This window comes from Euprymna scolopes, chromosome 5 (genome assembly GCF_053919585.1).
Source record: "Euprymna scolopes isolate OS-2025 chromosome 5, ASM5391958v1, whole genome shotgun sequence".
In the NCBI taxonomy this organism is placed as follows: Eukaryota; Metazoa; Mollusca; class Cephalopoda; order Sepiida; family Sepiolidae; genus Euprymna; species Euprymna scolopes.
In genome coordinates this window covers 58997407-59024906 of record NC_136486.1, presented here as the reverse complement: position 1 = coordinate 59024906, position 27500 = coordinate 58997407, and the positions used below count along the sequence as shown (strand labels likewise).

The window sequence follows — 27500 nt, the reverse complement described above, 5'->3', positions numbered from 1 at the left end:
TAGACCCTTGAGACACTCCTGCATTTATATCATATTGTTTAGATGTACGCCCGTCGAGGACAACCTGGACTTTTCTCTTACCTAAGAAGGATTTAATTATGTTAAGTATTTTTCCAGTCATACCGTATGATCTAATTTTCCTGAGGAGACCCTCAATGCCATATCCTGACAAAAGCCTTAGATATATCTAGAGCTACCGCTTTGCCCTCCAGAGATTACAGTGAGGATGTCTGCTGTGGAACGGGCTTGTCTAAATCCATATTGTTGGTCAGTTAGAAGTTTAGCATCTGTAAGGTGATGGACTAGAGCATGATTAATTATGGTCTCAAATATTTTGGCGAAAAGTGGGAGGAGACTAATGGGGCGATAATTTGATGGGTCAGTTCTTTCGCCAGAATTCTTGAATACTGGTATCACAGAAGCAGTTTTCCAACAGCCCAGAAAGCATGATTCATTAAGGCATTTGTTGTAGAGTTTGGAGAGAACTGGAGCTACTTCGGCTGAGCACTTTTTTAATAGCACAGCTGGGGTGAGATTGGGTCCACATGCTTTTGAAGTGTCAAGGTTTTTATGATAGCATGCACCTGAGCAGGGTGATTTTTAGATCGTCTAGCGTGGCGCTTGTCCGCAAAGGAAAGTCAGGTAGGGGGTGGTTGGACGGTCCAGTGTGGAGTTTGAGGCAAACCGACTGGCAAGCATATTAGCCTTCTCGGTTGCTGAGCAAACAACCTCGTGATTTTTGGTTAGTGGAGGAATTGTTGATTGCCCATTATTTACTACACTGTTGTAAATTTTCCAGAAGTCACGAGTTCCTAATTTTTCTACTTCGATGCGTTTTTTAGTGGTTTCAGTAAATTCTCTCTTAGTTGTCGCTATTTCTGTCTTAACGTTACTTCTAGCTTCTATATACTTCTGTCTGTTGGAACTGGACTTATGTCGGTTAAATCTGCGGTATGCATGCTGCCTTTGAGCAATGGCAGTTACGCAAGTCGAAATAAACCATTGGGGAGAGTGGGGCTTGCTATAAAATGTCCACATGAGAACATGTGCTTCAATTGCCGTTTTGAACCATATATATATATATATATATATATATATATATATATATATATATATATATATATATATATATATACTAGACTACCCGTGACCCGTTGGGTCAGTATGTTATATTACCTATGCAATTCATGTATGAGCGTGACACTTGTGACGTAAAGAAAATAGGGTTTTTTTGACATAACAGAAACATTTCTATGAAAGTATATTAAAATGAAAAATCACGGACGGATCACTCAAACATGAAAAAAAATATCCTCCCTATTCGTGTAAAGTTACCTATTTTCCGAATAATCGCTCAAAAATCGAAAATTAAAAATGATTTTCCTACGAATCGAACGCCGACGAAAGTCATTTAGCAGCAAAAACGCATATGAACCCACCGAATAGAAATATAAGAATGAAAACCCCATATTGGAATCCTTCAACCAACTTATAGAAACTTAAAACCTAAAAAGAAATAATTAATAAAACCTGAAGCAAAAAAATAAAACCTAAATAAATAAAATAAAATAAAACTAATATTGAAACGGATTAGTAAATGTGTCAACAAATTCACCGTTCTCACACAACTATTTTGTATCTAGAAATGTAAACAAAAACTAAAAAAAAGAAGGAAGGAAGAAAAAGGGACGGATAGAGAGTAGTAGTAGTAGTAGTAGTAGTAGTAGTAGTAGTAGTAGTAGTAGTAGTAATCTTGGCTTTACTACAATTGTTCTTATGTTTGTCAATGGGTTAAAGTTGTTTAGTTGTAAGAAAATAGTGACAGTATGGTTGTAATAAAGAATAGTTGCAAAACACTCCCACTCTTCCCATGTTAAATAATAATTTCGAAATAATAACGTTAATATTTCAGTGCGCCAAGATAATAACGTTAATGCTTCAGTGCGTCAAAATCTGCAAAAAAAAGCGATTTGTGTTTATTTATTTACGTTGTTATGGGTTAATGTTTATGTGCGCATGCGCAACCGGATGTCGTAAACCGGAAAGTGGGTTACATCACTCGTTACAAGATCATTTGAGTTTTATAATTATATATATATATATATATATAAAAGTGGAATACACGTCTCAGCATTTTTCTTTTATTCGAATTCAGTAGCAACATGATATGTAACGAATCTTTGTTAATTATATACGTACTATTTGTACTCTTCTCAAACATTCTCATCAGTAAATTAGAACAAATACATTCCAGTAATCGCCAAGGCTGCTGCGAGGAATATGAGTTCACTGTCGTACTAAAAGGTCACTCCCATCTGAAAGTATCCTGTATCTCTACAAAGCCGCTATTCGCCCATGCATGGAATATTGTCACATCTGAACTGGGTGCGTCTTCTACTAATCTCACGCTCCTAGATAGGGTTTAAAACATAGTCGCCAACCTATTAGGTTCTGCACTGTCAGCCAAACCCCAACCTCTGTACCATCGCCGAAATGTAACATCCTTGTGCCTGTTTTACAAGTTCTTTTGGACGAATTCAAGACACTAGCATCGGCCCCTTCGATAAAATGCTACCGACAAATCTGACATGCAGCAAAATCCAACCCCTTTATTATTGAGATCCTTAGATTCCATGAAGCCTCGAACTGCTAGACTTTGAAATTCCCTCCCAGGACCTTGCTTTCCTGATTGTACTGACAAGCAGAAGTTCAAATGTAATGTAAACAGACATCTCTCAGCCCAACATCGTACATAGTGTTCTTGCAAATCTGTCCCATATAGTAGCCCGTTACGACCTAGTTTGGGGTAAAAAAAAATAAAAATAAAAATAAATTTAAAAAAGTTTTTTAAGCTATGATATTTACAGTACAGTGTATGTCTAATTATAATATATCTTCTTGTACAATTTTTAAATATCTTCTTTTTCTTCTTTTTCAGGTGAGTGCCTATAAATTTGTATTTTCTGATCGGTAAGAAACTTACATTCGATTTTTTTCTAATCTTTCTATTTCACGAAAAGAAATTTCTCTCATGAAATCGAGTCATCAGTTTCAAAATCAAGTATGAAAATCGTTTGAATCAGAAAAGTTAGCAATAATAATAATAATAATAATAATAATAATAATAATGAAAACGACTGAAATATTAAGGAAAACCCTTCAATGCGGAGAATAATACAAACCAATATAACGAATAATCATTACAGGGAATGAAGAACACCGAAACTGCATATTTACAAGTTCTACACCCCCCCCCCATCATGCATTCCCCCCATTGTTTCATCAGCGATCCCCCCCCCCCAAAAAAAAAGATACCAAAGGACCGAGAAGGGTCAATAAGGACTGAAAGACCGAGGAGCGAGCGCCAACCAGACCTCGGCTGGACAAGCGCAAAGAGAACTGGAACCTTGGGGAGGCTGAGTGCCACTCAAATTCCAGTATAAACCAATGGCCACTACAAGCGAGAAATCAATGGTAAGCGGCTGTTGCGATGATGCAAATTCATTTGCAAATGCTATCGAAGTAGGTGGAGAGGGCTGGACGTCTGAGGAGACTTGTTGTCACTCAGCTTCCAGAGAACACCACAGGTTTCCAATCAGATCGTTTGTTGACTTGTGTGAAAGCTCCATGTGAGCCAATAATAATAATAGTCAGCTAACGTTCTTCCTACTTTTCTGTGGAGCGCTACCGGAAGCGGTGACAAGGCAAATCAGTTCCTTCTTCTTCTTCTTCTTCTTATTATTATTATTATTATTATTATTATTATTATAACAATAATAACAATAATAATAATAACAATAACAACAACAATAATAATAATGATGATGATGATGATGATAATAATAATAATGATAATAATAATAATAATAAAAATAATAATAATAAAAATAATAATAATAATAATGATAATAAAAATAATAATAATAATAATAATAATAATAATAATAATAATAATAATAATAATAATATAAAACTCAACGCCTGTGTTGTGTATGTGTCTGACTGTACACGATTAGGCTCCTATATGGTTTACTATTATAATAAACTGGCCATAAACAATGATAGAAGTATCAAGGAGAAAAAATGAGTCTGATAAATCACCCCCCCCCCCCAAAAAAAAAAAATGGGGGCGGAGTCCCAGTGGGAAAACCCTATACATGCTCACACCGTTTCACGTACAGCTACCAAATTTGACAGGATAACCTATCATTGGTCATGGGAATGGGTTACACTGCTCACCCCCACCAACAGGGCTGGGGCCCCAGGGTTAAGATGACTTATAACAGGAAACCCTGTGCATGCTCATACTGTTTAATTTACACCAAATATAGCAGGATAACCAACCATGGGGTAGGGGGTGATGGGTTACACCACTCACCCCCACCAACGGGGTGAGGACCCTAGGAGTATCGATTATAAATGAGAACCCTATGCATACTCACACCGCTTGATATTGAGCTACAGGACTTGCCACGATAACCCTCACCTTGGGAAGGGGGTACGGGTTATATTGGAGGTGGGGCTCCATGGGGGTCACTTATAATAGGGAACCTACTTAGTGTTCATATGTTTGTGTCAATAAAGATTCCCACTACTGCCTCCCTCATGTTTGTTTGGGGGTGGGGGATTGCTTTGGCTTTGATACCGCTCTTCCTCGGTTGTGAGTAAAATAGCAATTTCTGTTCAAGTAACCGTATACAATGAACAGTATACAACAATAATTGTTTTACTGCTGGTTTAGTATTATTAAACTTGGATAGTGTTTGGAAGAGTTGGAAGAAAGTACAAGATTATATGCTAATAACATGGCTAAGTGTATCAGAATTTGGGGGGAATTTTTGACACCCCTGACACGAAACTGCGAATAAAATATTTTTAAAAAAACTGACTTATTTCTCTTTTAAAAGTGGTTTGTTTATTTTCTTTATGGATTATACTTCCGAAATAAACTATTAAAGTTGTATAAAAAGTAATAGAAATATTATGTGTTTATTCTTTAAAAAAACAGTAATAAAATCAATTGAATTTTACGAGCTAAGTATTTTTAAATTTTTAAACTTAAATTAAAAATCTATCAACATTTTTCTATTGATTCAATTTTTACGATATTTTCAGGGTCAATGCTATTTCAAATAAACCGAATATAATATTTTAGACAAACGTTTTTTTTTTAATTCACACCCTCCATTTAGAAAAGTCTATTAAAAAGTAAATAATTAATTTACGCAACAAAGTTTCATATATCAAAAATTGAAGATTAAAGATAAATAAATAATATATTCAAATTTAAAACCAAAAAATTAGTGTTTTTTAGAAATTTACCTGCAAAGTCCGAAGTTTAAAACATTTGTTTTTAACCAAGTTGTTGTTATTGTTGTTTTTGTTGTTGTTTTATTGAGACCTTGGTCCTTGATCCTTTAATTGAAAAAAGTTAGGGTTTGAATTACATTTTTCGAGTAGTTATAAGCTTGGAAAGACAGGGGGTCGAATTAATTCATGCCCCCCCATTTTGAAATGTCTATTAAAAAGTAAATAATTAATTTACGCACTAAAGTTTTATATATCACAAATTTAAGATAAAAGATCAATAAATAATATATTCAAATTTAAAACAAAAAAGTATTGTTTTTTAGAAAATTACCTGCAGTTTAAAACCTTTTTTTAACCACGTTGTTTTTTTTATTTTTATTTTTTTTATTTTTTTTTTTTTTAATGAAACCTTGGTCCTTGCTCCTTTAATTGAAAGAAATTTTTTTTTCGAGTAGTTATAAGCTTGGAAAGACAGGGGGTCGAATTATTCAATATATTTCACGCATTCGTAATGTTAGTTTCTGACACACCTATAGCATGGCTACCTAGCATTAATCAGGTTCTAATTTCCGTAAATGATGTAGATTACGGAAAAAAGTAAAACCAAACAATCTGATTACTATTGCAATGTGAAATGTCTAAGTTTTTTTGTTTTTTTTACATAGGAGTTACCACTTATCAAGGCCAGGAGGCCACACGAGGATAAGGGTTAATGGGTGTACAGTAGTCAATGAGATTATAGCGTAGTAATCATAAGTAGTAGAAATTTTGTAAATTGGATTACTTAGGGCTACGGTTAATCAAGAACTTGTTTACGTTTGACTTGAAGACAATCAAATTGTAGTCAACTGGAAAGCAGGCAAACCAAAGAGAGTTCTAAGAAAGATACTTCATTTCATGATAAAACTAATTATGCCTCAGTTTAAGTTCAAACTCACAGACTCTGGCTTTAAGAACAGTGTGCTAAGCGATTAGCCCATATGGCTATTTCATCATTGTGGCGTTATTATTTCTTTTTACTTCTCTCCATCTCTCTCTCTCTCTCTCTCTCTCTCTCTCTCTCTCTCTCTCTCTCTCTCTCTCTCTCTCTCTCTTTGTCTCAATCTGTCTGTCTGTCTTTCTGTCTCTCTTTCTCTGTCTGTATGTCTCTCTATTTCTCTTTCTCTGTCTCTGTCAGTCTGGCTGTCTCTCTCTCTCTCTCTCTCTCTCTCTCTCTCTCTCTCTCTCTCTATCTATCTATCTATCTCTCTATCTTCCTCCATTTTCTTATATAAACTGATGTTGCTATTTAGGTCATTATTTTAGAGGGTGTCTCAATTTTTAAAAATCTTTAGAGGAAGATAAATTATATTTTCGAATTACATTAAATACAAAACAATTTCTGTTGTTAAGAACATTGACTATTCTTACACAAAAAAAAAAGAAAGAAAACAAGAAACCAAAAGTAAACATTAATTTTGTAGAATCAAAGCCATTAACAACAAGGATTCGAAATACAGACTACCTTTAATACATAGATCACAGTAGTTTGTTGTCCGCATTGCCCGGCCGTAAAATACGCTTAAATATATTTTAATTTATGCAGATTTCGTATTTATTATTATAGATCAATTTTTTTATTGATTATTATATATTATATTGTACCCAATATATAGTAGTAATTTCAAAAGTAAAAAGCAAAATGACTTGGATGCCATCAGTCAGAATCGAAATCAAAATATGTAGCACTCTAGCCTTCGTTGTTATAGTTTAACCTATCGTTAGATGGATAAAAAAAAATAGTTTAAAATGAACCAATCTTAACTTATAAATGTATATATTTGCGCATGCATACAAATAACACGTTTAGTCGACTTTCGCTCACCAAGTTGCATTTTTTTCAATTTTTACCGCTTAGCAACTATTTTTACCGGCTAAAAAACTCAGAAAAGAACGGTCCACAAAAAATGCAATCATATTACCCATCTCACACCGCTCTATCACGTTACATCTCGGAGGAGATGCACTTTTTAAAAAAATGGAGAGAGACACACAGACATACCGAATTTTATAAATTAGATTAGGAACTTCCATAATTAGGAATAAAAGGGTGATTTTTATAATTATGTGACTGTAGGGAGAAATTGCTGGTACACAAGCATAAAACCATTCTTTTTGATAATAGATATTTTTATTTCAAATTCACCAATTATCAAGGCCGTGAGGCTACTCATGGATAAGGATTAATAAGTGTTAGGTAGCTGGTGAAACAACTCAGTGGTGATCAGTAATGGTGGAATTTGAGTAGGGCCTAGGTTTAGGCTCAGCTAGAGAGTAAGCAAAATTATTGACGGTTGTTTTAGCTAAACGAGTACTTGTTACAAACGTTTTATAGGGAAAACCATGGATTGGAGCTCAGCCAAGCAACTGCTGTCAAAGTAAAAACAGAGCAACGATAGACTCGCAACGTCTTTTCTGTAAGAGAAATAGTAGGGAGGCGAAAAGGTCCTCGTTCACTAAATTCCAAAGATGATTTTGGACCCTGTCAAGGCAGGAGAGAGTATTCTTAGGAGCTCCGCCCCAAATGTTGCAAGAGTACACCATTTTTGGGTCATATTTGATCTTTGTATCGACAGAGGATAGCGCCAGGAGCGAGATGCTTTCTGGAGCGATAGAATGATCCTACCATTTTTCCAATGATTCTGGCAATGGATCTGATGTAGGACTTCCATTAATAATAAAGAAATAGTTGATCTTTATAATCAATACTTGATGACCGCTAATCTCTTGGATCAACGTTAGTATTCTGAACAGTTTTTTTTTTTTTTTAATCAATTGATTCTAGTCCTGCTAGAAACGCTTTCCCTCAATCTCTATCCGTGCCTAAATCTAAATGCAGATTCCATGAACAAAGGCTTTTTCCTAGAATGTGAACAAGTGTCTTGTTGTCCAGCTCCTCACGAAGGTTGGCCAGGTATAAATCTGACAACTATCACAGTAGTACCTTACGCATTAGTGGCAATATACATTGTTTGAGGTAATAAAAAGTAAATTTTACACCATGACAGTGACTAAGGGGTTAACGACACGGACTAAAAGCCGTGGTGTGACAAGTTTGTTCACTACAAACACTTTCATCGAACCCACACTTGACCTTGTGTCGAACCTTCTTGAGAAAAAGTAAATAAAATAAAATAAATAAATATTAAAAACTTAAACAAAAACAGTAAAATGCCTTTCGGAGAAAAATTACCGTGTAGTATTTATAATACAACAAGTTCTACATATCTGACGTTGCTAGGTGGTGGTGGTGGTGGTGGTGGTGGTGGTCGTCGTCGTCGTCGTCGTCGTATTATTATTATTATTATTATTATTATTATTATTATTATTATTATTACACTAAAAATATTGCCTGGTGGAGATTTTAGTCACATGCTATTTAAGATATACCAAATATTCTCCTAAGCTGTCACGATTTTCTTGAAAGTTAACCATCTATTGAATTTTGGGCAGGATAAAACATAATCGTCTTCATATATTAAATACAAACGGGGAAATAAAAATCCTAAAGCTTAAAGGGAAATAACTCATAAGTAGGGCTATGACAAGAGAATATTCTTATCATTGTTTTGACTCTCGAGTATATATCCGACACAGATACACTTTATCTATCGAGAACCACATCACTCTATATAAAAAAAAAACAGATATGATATTAACTGATATATACCGGAGAGTCAAAATAATGAAAAGAATATTCTCTTATCATAGCCCTACTCATAAGTTAGATGACAATTTACTTCCGTTTTTAAACGCAGCTGATGTTGGTTATACAAATAATTTAATATGAAGTAAATTAAATGTAAATTAAACAAAAAATAAATTAAATAAACAAATTTGTATATTTCTAAACAGAATATTTAAAACAATTCTATTACTAATTTTCATTAAAAAATTTAGAGCCAAGTTTTAAAATAGGTCGTATTTTTTTTTACATAGGCACCACCACTTATCAAGGCCAAGAGGCCACTCGAGGATAAGGGTTAAAGAGCGCGCAGTAGAAATTGGACAATATAGTAATCGTTAGTAATGGAAATTCGGTAAATTTGTTACCTTATATGGCACGGCTCATCAAAAACTTGTTTACGTTAGTCTTGAAGACAACCATATTGTAGTCAGCTGGAAAGCAGGAAAACGGAAGACAATTTCATAGGTCGTATGCAAATGAGATAACCTCTTGGGTGCTGATTCCTTTTGAATAAATAGTATATATATATATATATATATATATATATAGTTCTATATATATATATATATATATATATATATATATAGAAATCATGCCGGAATCAAAGGATGTAAGAGCCCGTTTTCAATATTAAAATCTGTTTGTGAAACAGTGTACCCTTTGTATATATTAACTAAATTGTGAACAAATAAACAAGTAAGGATACAATTATCTATACATCAATAAAAGTGAGAATGTGTGTGGGTGTGCGTGAGGACACTTCTCAACCTATATACTCAACGAATTTGTTATCTACAGATTGAAATTAGGTAGATAGGGTATTCAGACTAGTGGAAACCTTTTCAATCTGTTTTCATCCGGAAAAGAAGCTGCTAAGGGGTCAGAATTAAAAAATTGGTACGTGAGGGTCATTGGATGTTTTATCTGTTTTTCAACTCTTCCACGAATACGCATGCATGAATCGTTCACATGACAGATTACTTATGTTAAGAATTAGTAGGTTGGAACCCACTTTTCAAAGTCGTGTCAAGTTAGTCTAATGGTTATTGTACTTGACTCACTATTTTTAGGTTTTGGTTTCGATCTCATCTCAAGCATTTTTTTTTTTTACTTACAAGAAATGAACTGTTTGGAAAAAAACAAGGCTAATAGCCATTAGTCGCGTGCTCTCGTGTAATGAATGAATGCGCGAATGTAGGATTGACGTGAAATTCTTAAAGATAAACTAAAATGACCGAAAAATGGGCTGAAATGACTTAAATAAATAAAAAGTAAATGACTTAGAATGACTTTAATGAACTTAAGGATGAATTGAATGATCTTAATACTGACTTGAATGCTTAAACAATAACTGGAATCCTTCAAAAACAACATGAATGATCTGGAGAATGACTTGAATGGCTCTGTGACTGACTGGTTGTAAAGTGGGTGATCATTTTACATTAAATTAATACAGAAAAGTGATCCCCCACTTTATATCACAAAGTTACAAACATACGTACAGCATGTTGTAAAAACAGATACTACACTTTGATCTTGGCTAAAAGGCCAAGAAAAGCTGCATTTATTTGCTCCCCCACCGAGCAAATTAGGCACAAGGCCGATTTTTAATGTGAGGAGTGAAGGGGAAATGGGGACCAACTCCCCGGGAGTAGGGGAGCTGAATAGTGACAATTGGTATGAAGGGTTGCTCCTACATTGACCAAGGTCTTATATGTGGTGGTGCCCCCACATATGGTCTTTGCTTGCAGTATCTGCAGGAACAGTTACTACACTTTGATCTTGGCCAAGCTTAAAGAGCTAAGAACAGCATCTATTAACAACAGACTTTTGATCTTAACCAAAAAGGCCAAGCACAAAAGTGTTACGGACAGACCGACATACCGACCGGCCGACCGGCCGACCGACCGACTGAGTGACTTATAGAGTCGCTTGCACGCGACTAAAAATATATTACTCGCATTCACATGTCTCAGTTTCTTCCCGTATTTTCTTACCTCATTTTTTTTTAAGGAATTTAACGTTACGTTTAATACTTCCGGCATTTCTGTTTATAATATGTAAGAATTCTGCATAAACTAAAATATAATATTTATGCTAATTTTGCGATCGGGCAACGCCGAGCGGCCTGCTATTATTATACTAAATGTGAATATCTATCCTCCTCTCCCCCCCCTCAAAAAATGCCACCCGTGGAATCGTAATTTAATCTGAAACACAATTACCTGTAAGTAATAAATAAAATAACAGAACGAGCAGAATCTTTCTATTTACCCCCACCCCGCCTCTTCACTCTTTGTGCCGTTCAAAACCAATATCCATTTCTTTCTCCCTTTCCAGATTAATGGTTTCCTACAAGCGAATAATGTCAATACTTTGTATTGCTGATTCAATTGTCTCTGCAAAGTATGTGTGCCAAGTCCTTTAACCTTCATATTAGCCAATGCTTTCACTGTGTTTGTTGTTCTGGTCTGATTCCATAAAGATTAACATCTTCTTCACCTTTGCTCGTCATGTGTAGTTTGCCAAACCGTTTTTAAAACGTCTTCGGGCGTAATCTAACAGATTGAACCCTATTATAGGGCACTCCCTAACCCCTCCAAAAAATGTCAACCATTAAATAGCTATCTCACAATAGTTGATACAAATAAACTTTGGGTTATGCCTTACTTACCCATCAAGTTCCAGTCATTAACGACTAACAATCTTTACAAGGAAATGTTTGTGCTGTTATAGGAAAAAGAAGAAATATATCAACAGATGTAAGAGGAACATAGTGATACATACAAAGTAGGTGCAAATTAACAATGTAACTCCTAACGTAAGCGACCACATTAAAATTCCGTACACATAATCAAAGCAAGCATGAATTGCCAGGGTAAACACATAGAGAATGTTTCACAACAACTTATTTTGTATTGTCTGAGAACTATGTGGAGCAAGAATGACTGCAGTCATTGGCGAAAATACCATGCTCTCTGTGTAAATCCCGTCTCAACTGCCATAGAAACAAGTCTGGCAAAATAATGTCCACAGCTTGACAACGATTAAAACTGATATCCAGCTAGACATATCAGCTGTCTTCAAAACCTAACCAACAAAAAACGACCAAGTTTTGATTTTTGTATGACGAATGTACGAGTCTTTTAATGCATGAAAATTAAAGAGTAATTTTCGTTTCTGTATATTTGCAAGGACGTGTAGCATTACTAGGTAAAATTCAGTTGCATGTGACATTCTTCTGGTACACTGCGAATACTACTCAGAATACAATTGTGAATTACTGAAGATTTCTACCTGGTTATGACTGACAGAACGAGAACATAATAAATAAAGGCTTCAATTTGAAATTTCGTGCAAATTCCTGGGTTCGACAGAAATATTCCCGAGTTGTCAAGATACACCTAAAGAAGATCATAGATTATATTGGCCGACACGCTGTGAATCGTCCAGCATTGTCCAAATAATACTAATTTTTGCATGTTTCCTATATAATTCAGGGGAGATAACTTTTAAAATTTAATTCTTTATTGCTAGTACTAATGATAAAATGGTAAATATTTATTGACTAGCAGGGAGATCCGAAGTTGTTCGGGAATTAATGAGTATCAACAAATGTTCCACCCCTCATACTTTTATTGCCATTAAAATCGGTGAAATCCCCCATTTTTTTTGTAAAATCAAATCGATTGATTGCCCGCTCTAATTAAGGTTATTGTAGTCTACATTGCACTATAGAGAATCTACAGTTAGTTTTATAAAATTATCTCTGAGTAATGGCTTCACTTAAAGTTTAAAATGCAAAAGTCAAATATCATGGCTCAATTGTGCTCTAAACAAAAGCTTTCATTTCAAACGCGCCTCTATTTTATCAAAGAACCAACCGTTAATTTGATTAAATTATTTTTGTCATAATCACTTGAATTAAAGTTAAATGTACAAACGTCAAGTATCATGGTTCAATTGTTCTCTAAAAAGCAACATTCATTTCAAACGCGTCCCGGTCTTATTCGATGTTATAAGCTAGGCCTTTTCTGCTTGTGCTGTGATAAAACTTTTTGAATGCACTTGTGATGTGTGGCTGTATAAAAAAAAACTTTCGTCAAAATCGGACTCCCTTCTTTAATTGGATTTTTTTTTTCGATTATCAATTGTCGACACTTATCGTACGCATTCCCATTACAAAACCTACGTAAGAACTCTGCCAGACACATAAAGTACATTCGATTGAAATTTTAGAAAAATTGGCCCAGAAGTTTAGAAGTCCATAGGGAACGAACTCTCACACACACACACACACACACACATACACATAAAGTTACTTTTACATAATAGATAGATAGATAGATAGATAGATAGATAGATAGATAGATTTTAAAATATCAGTAAAACTAAAATCTCTAGATCATTCTCCCTACAAGCGTATGTTTACGTTTGAGAAAGTGTATGAACAAATTTAATTGGTTTATGGTTATCCGAGAAATGAGAAAAGAAACAAAACTAAAACAACTTTTCAGTTAAATATTTGAATGTTAAAATTTATAGCTAAATTATTTAGAAAAATTAAACTTTTAGAAATATTTAGAAATGTTTAACATCATAGTTAAGTTATTTAGAAAAATAAAACTTTATAGTTAAAATATTTAGAAATGTTTAACTTCATAGTTAAGTGTTCTTGAAAAATTAAACTTTATAGTTAAATATTTAGAAATGTTAAACTTTATAGTTAAAATATTTAGGAAAATTAAACTTTATAGTTAAAATATTTAGAAAAATTAAACTTTATAGTTAAAATATTTAGAAATTTAAAAAAAAAAAAAAAAGTATCGGATGCAGAAATTTAGAAAAGAATCGATAATTATGTCAGAATCGGGAAAGATATTATAATCGCTCCAATCACTAATATTAGGTTGGTGCAAAACTAATGTCGTTTTTATCAGATCTATATACGGCAAAAACTGCATTATTTTTGCACGAATCTGATATATACATACATACATGTGTGAGAGAGAGGAAGGGGGAAGATTGAAAAGACCCACTGAACAAAAGAAAAACGAAATAAAAAACAAAAGAAACGAGAAAGCGAACAGAGAATAAGAAAGCGATAGTAAAAGCAAAAGATATGAAAATGACGTTTGATTTGAGCTTAACATAGACAAGAGTCTTATTGCTATACACAATAATGTGTTATTCTTGGCCTTTGGGCCGGGATCAAGGTGTAGTATCTGTTCCGGCAGATGCTGCACTTAAGATAATTTGTACCAGTCAATGGAGGGGAAACCCTCTATACTGGGACAATTATTATTTTTGGTAACCAGAGTGACCCCTTTTAGGGGAGCTGGTTTTTACCTCACATTAAAAACGGCCTTGTGCCTAATTTGCTCAGTGGGGGAGCAAATAAATACCATCTGTTCCGGCAGATACCACAAGCAAAGACCATATGTGGGGGCAACCCCACATATAAGACCTTGGTCAATGTAGGGGCAACCCTTCATACCAATTGTCACTATCCAGCTCCCATTTCCCACCCATTGAGAGCTGGTCCGCTTTTCCCTCCCCCCCCTCTCTCTCCACATTAAAAAACGGCCTTGTGCCTAATTTGCTCAGTGGGGGAGCAAATAAATACCTCAAAGTGTAGTATTTGTTCCGGCAGATACTGCAAGCAAAGACCATATGTGGGGGAAAACCCACATATAAGACCTTGGTCAATGTAGAGGAAACCCTTCATACCAATTGTCACTATCCAGCTCCCCTACTCCCCAGGGTGCTGGGTCCCATTTTCTCTTCACTCCTCACATTAAAAATCGGCCTTGTGCCTAATTTGCTCGGTGGGGGGGGGGGCAAATAAATACTCTGTTCTGCAGATGATGCACTTAAGATAATTTGTACCAGTCAATGGAGGGGAAACCCTCTATACTGGTACGATTATTATTTTTGGTCACAACCAGGGGGCTCTCTTTTACCATACTTTTAGGCGAGCTGGTTTTCCCCCACATTAAAAAACGGCTTGTGCCTAATTTGCTTTGGTGGGAAAGCAAATAAATACAATAATAAAAACATTGGAACTCTTCCAGCCAAAACAAGGTGGAAACTGCTCTGGTCGTAACATTCAGTGCAACAGAAATGTATTTTGTATGATTTGGCAAAGATACATTGTTTCATTTATATATATATATATATATATATATATAAATTAAGTTAAACCAATTACCGCCCTTAGACTCGTAAATCAAATAATAAATAAAGCCATGACAATTATCTCCCCTTAAAAACTTGGAAAAAAAAAAAAAAAAAAAAAAACTCTCTCTCTATAGATATTAACTGTGGCGTCTCTAAATCAAAATACGCTAACGGAAACAATTTACTGCACGAGCGTCGCCCTTTTAAAATTCATCATTCAATAAAATAAAAAGCTATAGCAAACATCTAAATGACTACTTTAAATACAGTTCCTGATTTCAAAAAAATGAAAACCAAAAGGTAATTATATATATATATATATATATTTTAAATCAAATTTATTATGTAAATTCAAAAATATATATATTTTTTCTACTCATTTCTATCTCTAACCTATACCAATTTCCTTATTAATTTTCTTATAAATTTTATATCCAAACCTTTTACTTCAATTTTTCAGATTCATCTGCCTTACTTTTAATGCTAGGTTTATTTTTGGTGTCCTTTCAATTCAATAGAAATCCTCCTAAATTTGCTGATGAGGAGACCGTGCTTACCAAAAAAACTATGTATAATTATTCTACGTGACTTCATGTATACCACAAATAAAAAGCACGGATTTCCGAAACGATCGTACAGATAATTGACTTTGTTGTTGTTCCTTCTTATGAAACTGATTTTTAATTTAATTAAATTTTGATTTTTAAATTTTAAAAATTTTAAAACTTTTAAATTATAAATCACATTACTTAATATTGAATTAGCTCTAGGACATTTAACTATCGAGCTTATTATATATCTAAATTACAACGAGCATTTCCTGTATTTTAATTAAACTAGTAATTTCACTATTACATTAAAATACACTTAGCTCTTTAGACTATTATTCTAATCTCCTTTAAATTTATATATATATATATATATATATATATATGTATGTATATATATATTGTATGTATATATATATATGTATATATATGCATGTATATATATATATATATATATATATATATATATATATATATATATATTGCACAAAATCTTATTAAGGCAACCTTTCATACGATTGGATTGATAGATTTTACACTGTCCAGATCCAAGAATACTAAAACATTTGGAATTATCAAATTAGTGTCTTTCAAACAAAAATTAATTAAGTCCGATTTCGACCGGACCAACAACAGGGTCAAGCAATCCTTTTATTTTAATTTCACAGCCGTTTCATTTCAAATTCAGAACCTAATTGTATAGTTTCTCAACTTGAAATGGCTGTAAAGTTAAAAGAGGATTACTTGATGCTATCGTTTGGCTCGTTAGGAACTGAATATAAATTGCACACACACAAATATATATAAATATACTAGACTACCCGTGACATGCTGGGTCAGTATATGTTATGTTATAGCTAGCTATAAAATAGTGAGTATACAGAATTATAGTATAAACGTGATACTCATGACAGAAAGAAAATATTTAATTACGTAAATGGAATATATATTTTTGTAACATAACAGAAACATTCGTGTGAAAGTATATTAAAATGAAATAAAATATAGATAGATTTCTTCAGTTACTACAAAACCACAATTATGGTATAAATCTAAATTCATCAAAAGTTTTGCTCGTTTCTAATAGGCTAAAAAATCTACTGTTTGCATAATCTTACAAAAAAATTAAACATTTGCAAGTAATTTTAACATCTTTAAGCTGCCAATTATGGATACTAAACAATAAATATGACTTACAAACAGTTTAAATCTTTTAAAAAATAATAATAATAATGCAAATACGTAAAAAAGTTACTGCTTTTGCGTTTGGTTTCAGTTAAATTCGCTTTTAAAATTAAAATTAGAGAAGACTGAAATCAGATTTACCCGTTCAATGGTCTTAATTTCTTCGTTTTTTTTTTTAACCAACCATTTAACTATGAGATGTTTTTTTCTTAACCAACCATTTAACTATGAGATGTTTTTTTCTTAACCAACCATTTAACTATGAGATGGGTTTTTTTCTTAACCACCCATTTAACTATGAGATGTTTTTTCTTAACCAACCATTTAACTATGAGATGTTTTTTCTTAACCAACCATTTAACTATGAGATGGGTTTTTTTCTTAACCAACCATTTAACTATGAGATGGGTTTTTTTCTTAACCAACCATTTAACTATGAGATGTTTTTTTTCTTAACCAACCATTTAACTATGAGGTGTTTTTTTAAACCAACTATTTAACTATGAGATGTTTTTTCTTAACCAACCATTTAGCTATGAAGTGTTTCTTTAACCAACCATTTAACTATGAGATTTTTTTTTCTTAACAAACCATTTAACTATGAGATGTTTTTTTTTCTTAACCAACCATTTAACTATGAGATGTTTTTTTCTTAACCAACCATTTAACTATGAGGTGTTTTTTTTCTTAACCAACCATTTAACTATGAGATCTTTTTTTTTCTTAACCAACCATTTAACTATGAGATCTTTTTTTTCTTAACCAACCATTTTACTATGAGATGTTTTTTCTTAACCAACAATTTAACTATGAGATGTTTTTTTCTTAACCAACCATTTAACTATGAGATCTTTTTTTTCTTAACCAACCATTTAACTATGAGATGTTTTTTTTCTTAACCAACAATTTAACTATGAGGTGTTTTTTTAACCAACAATTTAACTATGAGATGTTTTTTCTTAACCAACCATTTAACTATGAGATCTTTTTTTTCTTAACCAACCATTTAACTATGAGATGTTTTTTTTTCTTAACCAACCATTTAACTATGAGGTGTTTTTTAACCAACCATTTAACTATGAGATGTTTTTTCTTAACCAACCATTTAACTATGAGATCTTTTTTTAACCAACCATTTAACTATGAGATCTTTTTTTTCTTAACCAACCATTTAACTATGAGATGTTTTTTTTTCTTAACAAACCATTTAACTATGAGATGTTTTTTTTTCTTAACCAACCATTTAACTATGAGGTGTTTTTTAACCAACCATTTAACTATGAGATGTTTTTCTTAACCAACCATTTAACTATGAGATCTTTTTTTAACCAACCATTTAACTATGAGATGTTTTTTAACCAACCATTTAACTATGAGATGTTTTTTCTTAACCAACCATTTAACTATGAGATGTTTTTTAACCAACCATTTAACTATGAGATGTTTTTTCTTAACCAACCATTTAACTATGAGATCTTTTTTTCTTAACCAACCATTTAACTATGAGATGGGTTTTTTTCTTAACCAACCATTTAACTATGAGATGTTTTTTTCTTAACCAACCATTTAACTATGAGATGTTTTTATAACCAACCATTTAACTATGAGATGTTTTTTTCTTAACCAACCATTTAACTATGAGATGTTTTTTTTTCTTAACCAACCATTTAACTATGAGATGTTTTTTCTTAACCAACCATTTAACTATGAGATGTTTTTTAACCAACAATTTAACTATGAGATGTTTTTTTTTCTTAACCAACCATTTAGCTATGAGATCTTTTTTTCTTAACCAACCATTTAACTATGAGATGTTTTTTTTTCTTAACCAACCATTTAACTATGAGGTATTTTTTTAACCAACCATTTAACTATGAGGTGTTTTTTTTAACCAACCATTTAACTATGAGGTGTTTTCTTAACCAACCATTTAACTATGAGATGTTTTTTCTTAACCAACCATTTAACTATGAGGTGTTTTCTTAACCAACCATTTAACTATGAGATGTTTTTTCTTAACTAACCATTTAACTATGAGGTGTTTTCTTAACCAACCATTTAACTATGTGGTGTTTTCTTAACCAACCATTGTACTATGAGGTGTTTTCTTAACCAACCATTTTACTATGAGGTGTTTTCTAAACCAACCATTTTACTCTGAGGTGTTTTCTTAACCAACCATTTTACTCTGAGGTGTTTTTTTAACCAACCATTTAACTATGAGGTGTAGCCTTTTTTGCCTTTAGTAACATGTACTTATTGCACGATTTTTTGTCATGTTCTATTTCTGAAAACAAGTTAGATGTTACTGTGTATTGAAAGCTTAGTAGTTTCTTTTAATTAATACAATTTCAACGACTAGGCTAACTGATAGGAGTATTTTTATATATACGAGTAATTTTAACGTCTTTAAACTGTCATTTACAGAATATATAAAATACCTTAAAATATTTAAATTGTAAGCGAAATGTAAGGAAAAATGAAATACGAAAAGGAACAATTTGTAAATGCCAATGTAAAAAAATAAATAAAAGCAATTTGCAGTTTTGTTTTTATTTGCATATTTTAAATTAAAAAAAAAATTTTTTTCACACATCTTTAATGGCACAATCCGACTTTTGCACTCGTGGAGATGCAAGTTAATATAACTTTTTCTCTATTCTATTTTTGTAATACATGACTATAATCTTTACTTTGTATTTTAGTTTCAACATTCACCGGCAAATTATGAAAGAATTATTCGTGTATTTTATTTTTTTTTTAAATGAAAAACGTAAAACATTTAAGTGGAACGATTTTTTTATTTGTAACGCAAACCAATAGTTAAAAAATAATTTTCGGTGTTATTTATATTCGTATAGAAAAATAAGATGTATAAATCTGTTAAAAATAGATAAAATAAGAAAGAAGATCCGTAAATTGTCGATTTAAAAAAAAAGGGTTTTATGGTTTTGTTTTTATTTATTTACGCTATTTAGGCATGCACTGAATTTTTTAAATAAGAACTCGTAAACCAGAACCGGATTAACGGTTTCATCGCCCAAGCAAGACGATTTGAGTTTATATTATAATATATGTCTGTGTATGTGTGTGCGCGCGTTTTTTTTTGTTTTGTTTTGTGTGTGTGTGTGTGTGTGTGTGTGTGTGTGTGTGTGTGTGTGTGTGTGTGTGTGTGTGTGCGTGTGTGTGTGTGTTCTAAGACAATTATTTTATCAAAGAATATATCTTTAATAAAGCAAAACTTATCACGATAAGAAAGCTCAACACGATTAAGAGGAGCAAACGAATATATTAAATGAAAGATGAGGAATAAAAATTGTATATAACTTTATTATATATTATATTTATAGATATCAGAAAAATAATGAAAAGGAACAGGGGAAATCAAGAAAACAAGAAAGCCTTTTAGGCCATGGCAATGTTTCTCATTTGAACAGGAGAACGGTTAGAATTATACAAAATGCAAATATAGATAAAAATAGGCTTAAAAACGTTTATATATGAAATAAAAAAAACTGCAGTAGTACCCTTTTTATCTGTGCCTAAACCAAAACGTAGATTCCATGAACAAAGCTTCTTTTTTTAGAACTGCACCCCTGTCGAACTCTCTTCTCTTTGCCTGCTTTCCAGCTGACTACAGTATGGTCGTCTTCAAGTCCAACATAAACAAGTTCTTGATGAGCCGTTTCCCTTAAGTAATCCAATTTACCAAATTTCCACTACTAAGGATCACTAAGATATTGTCTCATTGACTATTGTACACTCTTTCACTCATTTTTTTACAAGGAAGTCACCACTTATCAAGGCCCGAAGACCACTCGGGGATAAGAGTTATTGCGTGTACAGTAATCAATGGGACAATATCTTAGTAATCGCTAGTAATGGAGATTTGATAAAGTGTCTTACTTAAGGGGGGAGGTTCATCAGGAACTTGTTTATGTTGGACTTGAAGACATCCAGGTTGTAGTCAGGTGGGAAACAGCCAAACGGAAGAGAGTTCCACAGGCGTGCACTTCTAAGAAAGAAACTTTGTTCATGGAATCTACGTTTTGATTTAGGCACAGATAAAGAGTGGGAGAAATTACTGACAGTGGTTTCAGCTAGACGGGTGTTTTTCGTGAAAGATTGGCGAGAGGGACCAGAAATTGAAGCTCAGACGAGCACTTCCCATGGAAATAATGATAAAACAACGACAGGCTCGCAACGTCCCTTCTGTGGGAAGAGAAAAGGGCATCCTCCACTAGGCTACGAAGTCTATTTTGTACTCTGTCAAGGCAGGATAGGCTGTTTTAACAGCTCCTGCCCAGATATCGCAGCAGTACTCCATCATTGGACATACTCTTATCCTCGAGTGGCCTATGGGCCTTGATAAGTGGTGATTCTTATATAAAAAATGAGAATGAAGGAATAATATACTAGCTTTCCGATTTATGCTCATGTTTATTTACACACTTTTAATATTTCTTTCTTATTTTTTTCTTACTTTTTTTTCTTATTTTTCACCATATTATTTTAATACTTCATTCTTATTTCATAGCTAAATGTCTTTAAACCAGTTTTTAACTATATTTGCATTTTCTATAATCCTGGGCCGGCTCCTCTTCTGATGAGAAGCATTTAACTCCGAAATATCATGGCCTAAAGAGGTTTCTTTTTTTCTTTCTTTCTTAATTTTCACCTTTTACTTTCTCTTATTGTTCTGATGACATAATCAAGTAACGTATAACTTTTATTACTTATCTCTCAACGCCTGGGTGTCTGGTGAGTGTCTGCTGATAACAAAACATATATTTCGGCTAATTGCACTTCAGGTTTCTTATATTCACGACTGTCTAAAATAGCACATCACAACACTGACAACTGGAACATATTCTCACTCAAGCATTCAGATTTTCTCTTAAACAAACCAGATATAAATATGTTTTCATTCTCTGCTATGAAACTATAAATTTAGAAAAATTAAAGTGTAGAGAATAAGCCATTGAATTAGATTAAAAATAAATCATTGCAATAAACCATATAAAAAATAAAACAACTAAATACAATGGAGAATACACACAGCCATCTATATTGTCTACTAAGTTGTCTCCTCCTTTTGTTTGTTTCCGACGTTTGATTGGTTGCTGCTTAGTTACCAATGGTTACAATGACCTGCCTAGTTCAAATTATGAAATCAGATAGCGAGAAATATTATGAATGTTTTTTTTTTCGTTCTCTGCATAACTACATGTTGGTTGAGTCAGCTTAATAGATAATGTATTGACTAAACTTTTTAGCCTGTTAAAAACAAGCAAAAGTTATGGCCCGTTGACTTAGAACGAGTGCTTTATGCTAAATTAACAGTTGAATATGGTTAAATTTATCCTCATTTTTGCATTAAACTGTAATCACTATTTATACCTAGTGCATTGAACGAATACCATAATACGTAGTTCGACCCACCTTAACATAACAGAGATCCGTGCAAAATGTCAACCAGATCGGCCAGTAATTTTCATGAAAAGTAGAACTTAAATACTAATCTTTATTAATCCCTAACTGAGCATCGAACGAATACTATAATACTTAGTTAGCTGTACCTTATCACCGAAAAGATCCATACAAAAATTTCAGCCGGATCAGTCTAGTAATTTCCGAGAAAAAGTGGAACGGATAGACACACAAACAGACAGATAGATTAAGAGAAATATAATATAGATTAAGACTTCAATGGAAGAAGAAAAGTGATATTTTGTCGGTTTGCACTTGGTTCACCTGGTATATTCAACAGCTCAATAAGTAAGTACTTGTTGAGCTGTCCTCTTGAATAATTAATTCCTCTTAGACAACTTCTGTCCCTTCTACTAAGTGTTAGCGATCCTCTCGTGGTGGCGATCATCGTCTAAATGACGATGTTTTAAAGCCTTATTCTCGAGTGACCTCGAGCCTTGATAAATAACGACACATCAGTAAAAGATAAAAAAAATTTCTTAAAAACTTGAAATGTTTTCTAAACGCAGACATTTTCGTAACTAAATTGTCTAATCGTCATGAATTTGGGGTCGAATGCCGTAAAACAGGCAAAACAAATTCGTACATGATGGCATCTGAGGATTGCATGAGCGCGGGAAATCATGATAATGGCATACTAAAGAAATATGTAATATTTTAGTTACTATTGAGATTTATCTGAGAAGGCATCGAGCACTGCCAAAAGGGAAAATATGATGAAAAAAAAATGAAATCTGCTTCATTCGAAACCTTAACCATGATCTAATAATTATTTTTTAAAAAACAAACATTTTCACCTGGTCAAAATGATAAGACCACTGATAATTTATCTAACAAAAGCCAATTATAAATTACTAAAAATGGTCTCAGTATTTAGTATAGCCTCTATTATTAAGAATTACTTCAAAAATTCTCTTCGGCATGCGTGCGACTAAGTTTTTATCAGTTGTGAAGGAATTTTATCCCACGTACTAAAAACTGAATCAGAAAGTTCCTTTATCGAATCATACTGGGTTCCATCCTTGAACACTTCTTTTGCCATCCATCTCCAAAGATTTTCAATGGAATTGAGGTCTGGAGAACATGCTGGATGATCTAACAATTCTATATTATTTGAAGAAAAGTATTCTCGTGCTTGTCGAGAAGTGTGTATCACAGCGTTGTCTTGCTGGAAAATCCAATTTCTTCCACAAAGACGTGGACCTTCAGTCCTGATAGAAGCATTTTCAAGCATTGAAATGTACTTCAATGATGTTTGCCGGCCTTTCACTACTTGCAACTTTAGGGTCTCAGCTGACGAGAAAGCACCCCAGATCATTAAAGACCCTCCTCCACTATGCCGAGTTGAAAAAGTCTCTTTGGGCAAATTTTTATCATACCAATAGTGTTGAAATCCATCTGGACCATCTAGATTAAACTTTTTCTCATCGGAGAAAATTACATTTTCCCACTTCTCTTCATCCCAAGTCTGGTATTTGGCGGCATATTTAAGAGCTGTTCAAGAAGACGTGGTTTCTGCAGTCGCTTTAAATGAGTGAAACCCTTCATTTTCATATGCCTTCTGATGGTTTTAGGACTACATTCTGCTGCTGTTTGGCTTTTCAATCGACTTGAGCTCATACTGGAGTTTTTTTTACTTCTTCTGATACGGCGATCCAGTGATGGGGTCATTTTTATTTTTATTTATTTATTTATTTATTTTTGGTTGACTTGGACTCTTTTTGTGCCCATATTAACCTGAATTTCTTTAAAAATTTGTGATGACCGTTTTGCTACGATTCACTTTGTTTGCAATGGATCTATGGGAGAGTCCACCCCCTATTAAGCTCAAAGATCCTTCCTCTCTCAAACTCTGATAATTGTTTCCCTTTTGCCATTTATAATTTAGCAAGATGTTTTATCCATTAAAAAGTTGCTTTTAGTAACATAGAAAGCTTTTCGTATTCATTTTTTCATAACTAGCCGATTTTATTAAAGTGGTCTTATCATTTTGACCAGGTGAAAATGTTTGTTTTTTAAAAAATATTATTAGATCAGGGTTAAGGTTTCGAATGAAGCAGATTTCATTTTTTTTTTCATCATATTTTCCCTTTTGGCAATGGTTTCAACCATTTATTTGATTAAAAATTCGATAATATGCGTAAACGCTTACTTTCTTAAGTGCTCTTATGATTTTGATCAGGACTATATATATATATATATATATATATATATATATATATATATATATATATATATATATAAGATATTATTCGCTGCAATGTTCCTATTTATTCCATGAAGCCTGAACATTAGCAATAGATCTACAACGATACACAAATCTTTCACAAATATAAACAAATCAGTTCAAAGATTCAACACCCGCCATATTTTCAAACCGGAGAATAAATTTACAAAATTAATCTCAAACAGCGACTGGAGAAGCATAGGACGCCCGGATCTAATAGAAAATCTTACCAGTAAAGAACTCTCAAGCATCAAAATTGAAGTCTTCAGTTTTGAACTTAAATTCGCAACTGGTATACATTCAAATATTATCATCGACACAATTTTAAATAATTACAAACATGAAGATACAGATTTTAAGAAAGGTTGCATACAGGGTGTTATTTGAGTCGTAGCTATTCAGCTCTATGAAACTGTACTACCAAAGATATATATATATATATATATATATATATATATATATATATATATATATATATATATATATATAGTAGAGATTTAGAAGGCTGTCACAATGCGAGGAATGAAATATAGTCGTTGTTGGTAAGAGAAGACGAGAACAAGTGGCGATTTACAAATCAATAAATACATACATATATTTTATATATGCATATATTTATTCAGTTGTATTGGTAAAATGTCTTACTTGTTATGTCTGTTATTAATTTCGGAAAAATTCCCTTTTCAAATGGTATGGCGTAACAGATCGATTCAAAGCATGCTAGATGATGGAGCGGAAGTTGGTAATTTTAGAAAGCCGACATATCCCAAGATATTTTTTTTTAAAGATTTTAATAAAATATTAACAACGCGTAGATAGAGGGAAAAACATCCCCCTGTTCATTTCCCACAGTCACGAGATTTCATCCTGAAAAGGACATTTGAAAATCTCACTATTAAAACAACACACGGACTTAACTTTTCTGGTCACAAGTACTTCAAAAGCTTCTATAAAAACTGACATGCTGATTTATTTAAAAGTAATCGCACATTACAGTAAGCCCAGACCAATTATTCATATATCACCACAATACATATTTATTTATCCGAATATGAGTACAGTTTTGAGTGACTGCTAGTTTTAGATTTAGTAAATTAGAGAGGGAATGAACATCCAATTGAGGAAAGGTTAATATTACGATCGAGATTAACTTTTATGTTAGATCATGTCGTGGCACATTACTATATAAAAAAAAAGAGAAATGGGGTTGATATGCCGTAAAACTTTCAAAGAGGATGGATATAATGAGGAAGCTAGTTAACAGTTAGGCAACGTGTTAAACATGGTCAGTAGAACTGCAGGAAACGGTATTAATCCGTTCCGGGGTTAGGGTTGGGATCGTGAGGTGAAATCGCCGTATGGCGGGGCCTAAGCAGAATTTTATACAGTACATATTAAAAATTAGTAACAAAATATAGTATACTATATAATAAACATGTATATAACCAAATAACATTATTAATAACACCGTCAGGTGGGGCAAATATCGTAACCAGGGTCCGGAAAAACATCATAACCTTTTTTTTTTAAACGTACCCCGGTGCCACCGTATCCCGGGGTTCTATTTTACAGCATACAAACATTTACAAATGAAACAAAGAAACAATACGTGAAACTATAATGCATAAAAAAGGCATTTATTCCTCGCGCACCTGACATTGTTCGTTTTAAGATTGTGTTCGTAAAACTGTCTATGATAAAGTCTGATTTTTTTTTTTTTCATTTTCTTTCTTTGAAGATTGTAATGCTGGGTATGAGGCAGCCAAACCAGCTGCCAACATTGCCCTGCTTTTTATTGAAATCAACTGAGAGTTTTTTTTTTTAGAATCCTCACTGTTCCCTTAAGTACAATTGTCTGGATCTCTTTTGCACTTGGTTCACCAGGAATATTAGTTAGGTAGGACTTCAGGTTCTTCTTCATAAGCCCTGTAGCACCTATAATAACTGGTATGATTGATACGGTTGTGTGTGTGTGTTTGTTTTTACATGGTAGTTACCACTTATCAAGGCCCGGAAGCCACTCGAGGATAGGGGTTATTGCGTGTACAGTAATCAATATGATAATATCCCGTTAATCGTTAGTAATGGAGATTTGATAAAGTGTCTTACTTAAGGGGGCGGTTTATCAGGAATTTGTTTATGTTGGACTTGAAGACATCCAAGTTGTAGTCAAGTGGGAAACATGCAAACAGAAGAGAGTTCCACAGACGTGGCCTTTTAAGAAAGAAGCTTTGTTCATGGAATCTACGTTTTTCATCAGAAGAGAGACTGGAAGCGAGTAGATTTTCTTGTGCTTTCCTTTTTACGTGACGGGTCGAAGCGTCTTCTGCCGTCGCGAAAAAGGGAGATAATTTGGCTCTGAAACGCACGCTAGGGAAAGTATATGTAAGTGGGAAGAAAGCATAGATAAGACTACGGTACAATCGGGGTTAACTCGTAACTCATCAGTAAATTGAGGGAAGTAGAAAGTGGACCATGAGTTTACTTAACACTCGCTTTCCTTATTTTATCATGCAGTCCTTACATTCTGTGGATGGTGTTTCTGACATAGGAGAAAGAATTGCTGTTTCCTGAGTCGGAATCTATCAATCACTTATCTAGTTTTTTTTTTACGTTAATTTGCTTTTTAGTCCCTTATATCAAGTGGCTTCATGACTTTTCTTCAGCGATTTTTTTTTAAATATCGAAAAGAATGGTTAATACGCTGTAAATGCGGCAAACATATATACACATAAAAATTTTTGGGCTCAAGTCCAGCTAATGACCTCCGTTAACACATCAAATTTGACTGACTTAATCGGATTCTGTTACGGTGACGTGTGTTTTGTTTTTG

General features: G+C 33.2%; 1 protein-coding gene and 1 pseudogene across 1 annotated transcript in view; one reads left to right on the top strand and one right to left on the bottom strand.

The window, feature by feature from the left end:
* The window catches only part of LOC145276810 (uncharacterized), a 468903-nt gene that overhangs the window by 123819 nt on the left and 317584 nt on the right, over positions 1-27500 (top strand). The gene's annotated exons all lie outside the window — the stretch shown is intronic.
* On the bottom strand, positions 10461-10597 carry LOC145277286 (U2 spliceosomal RNA; annotated as a pseudogene).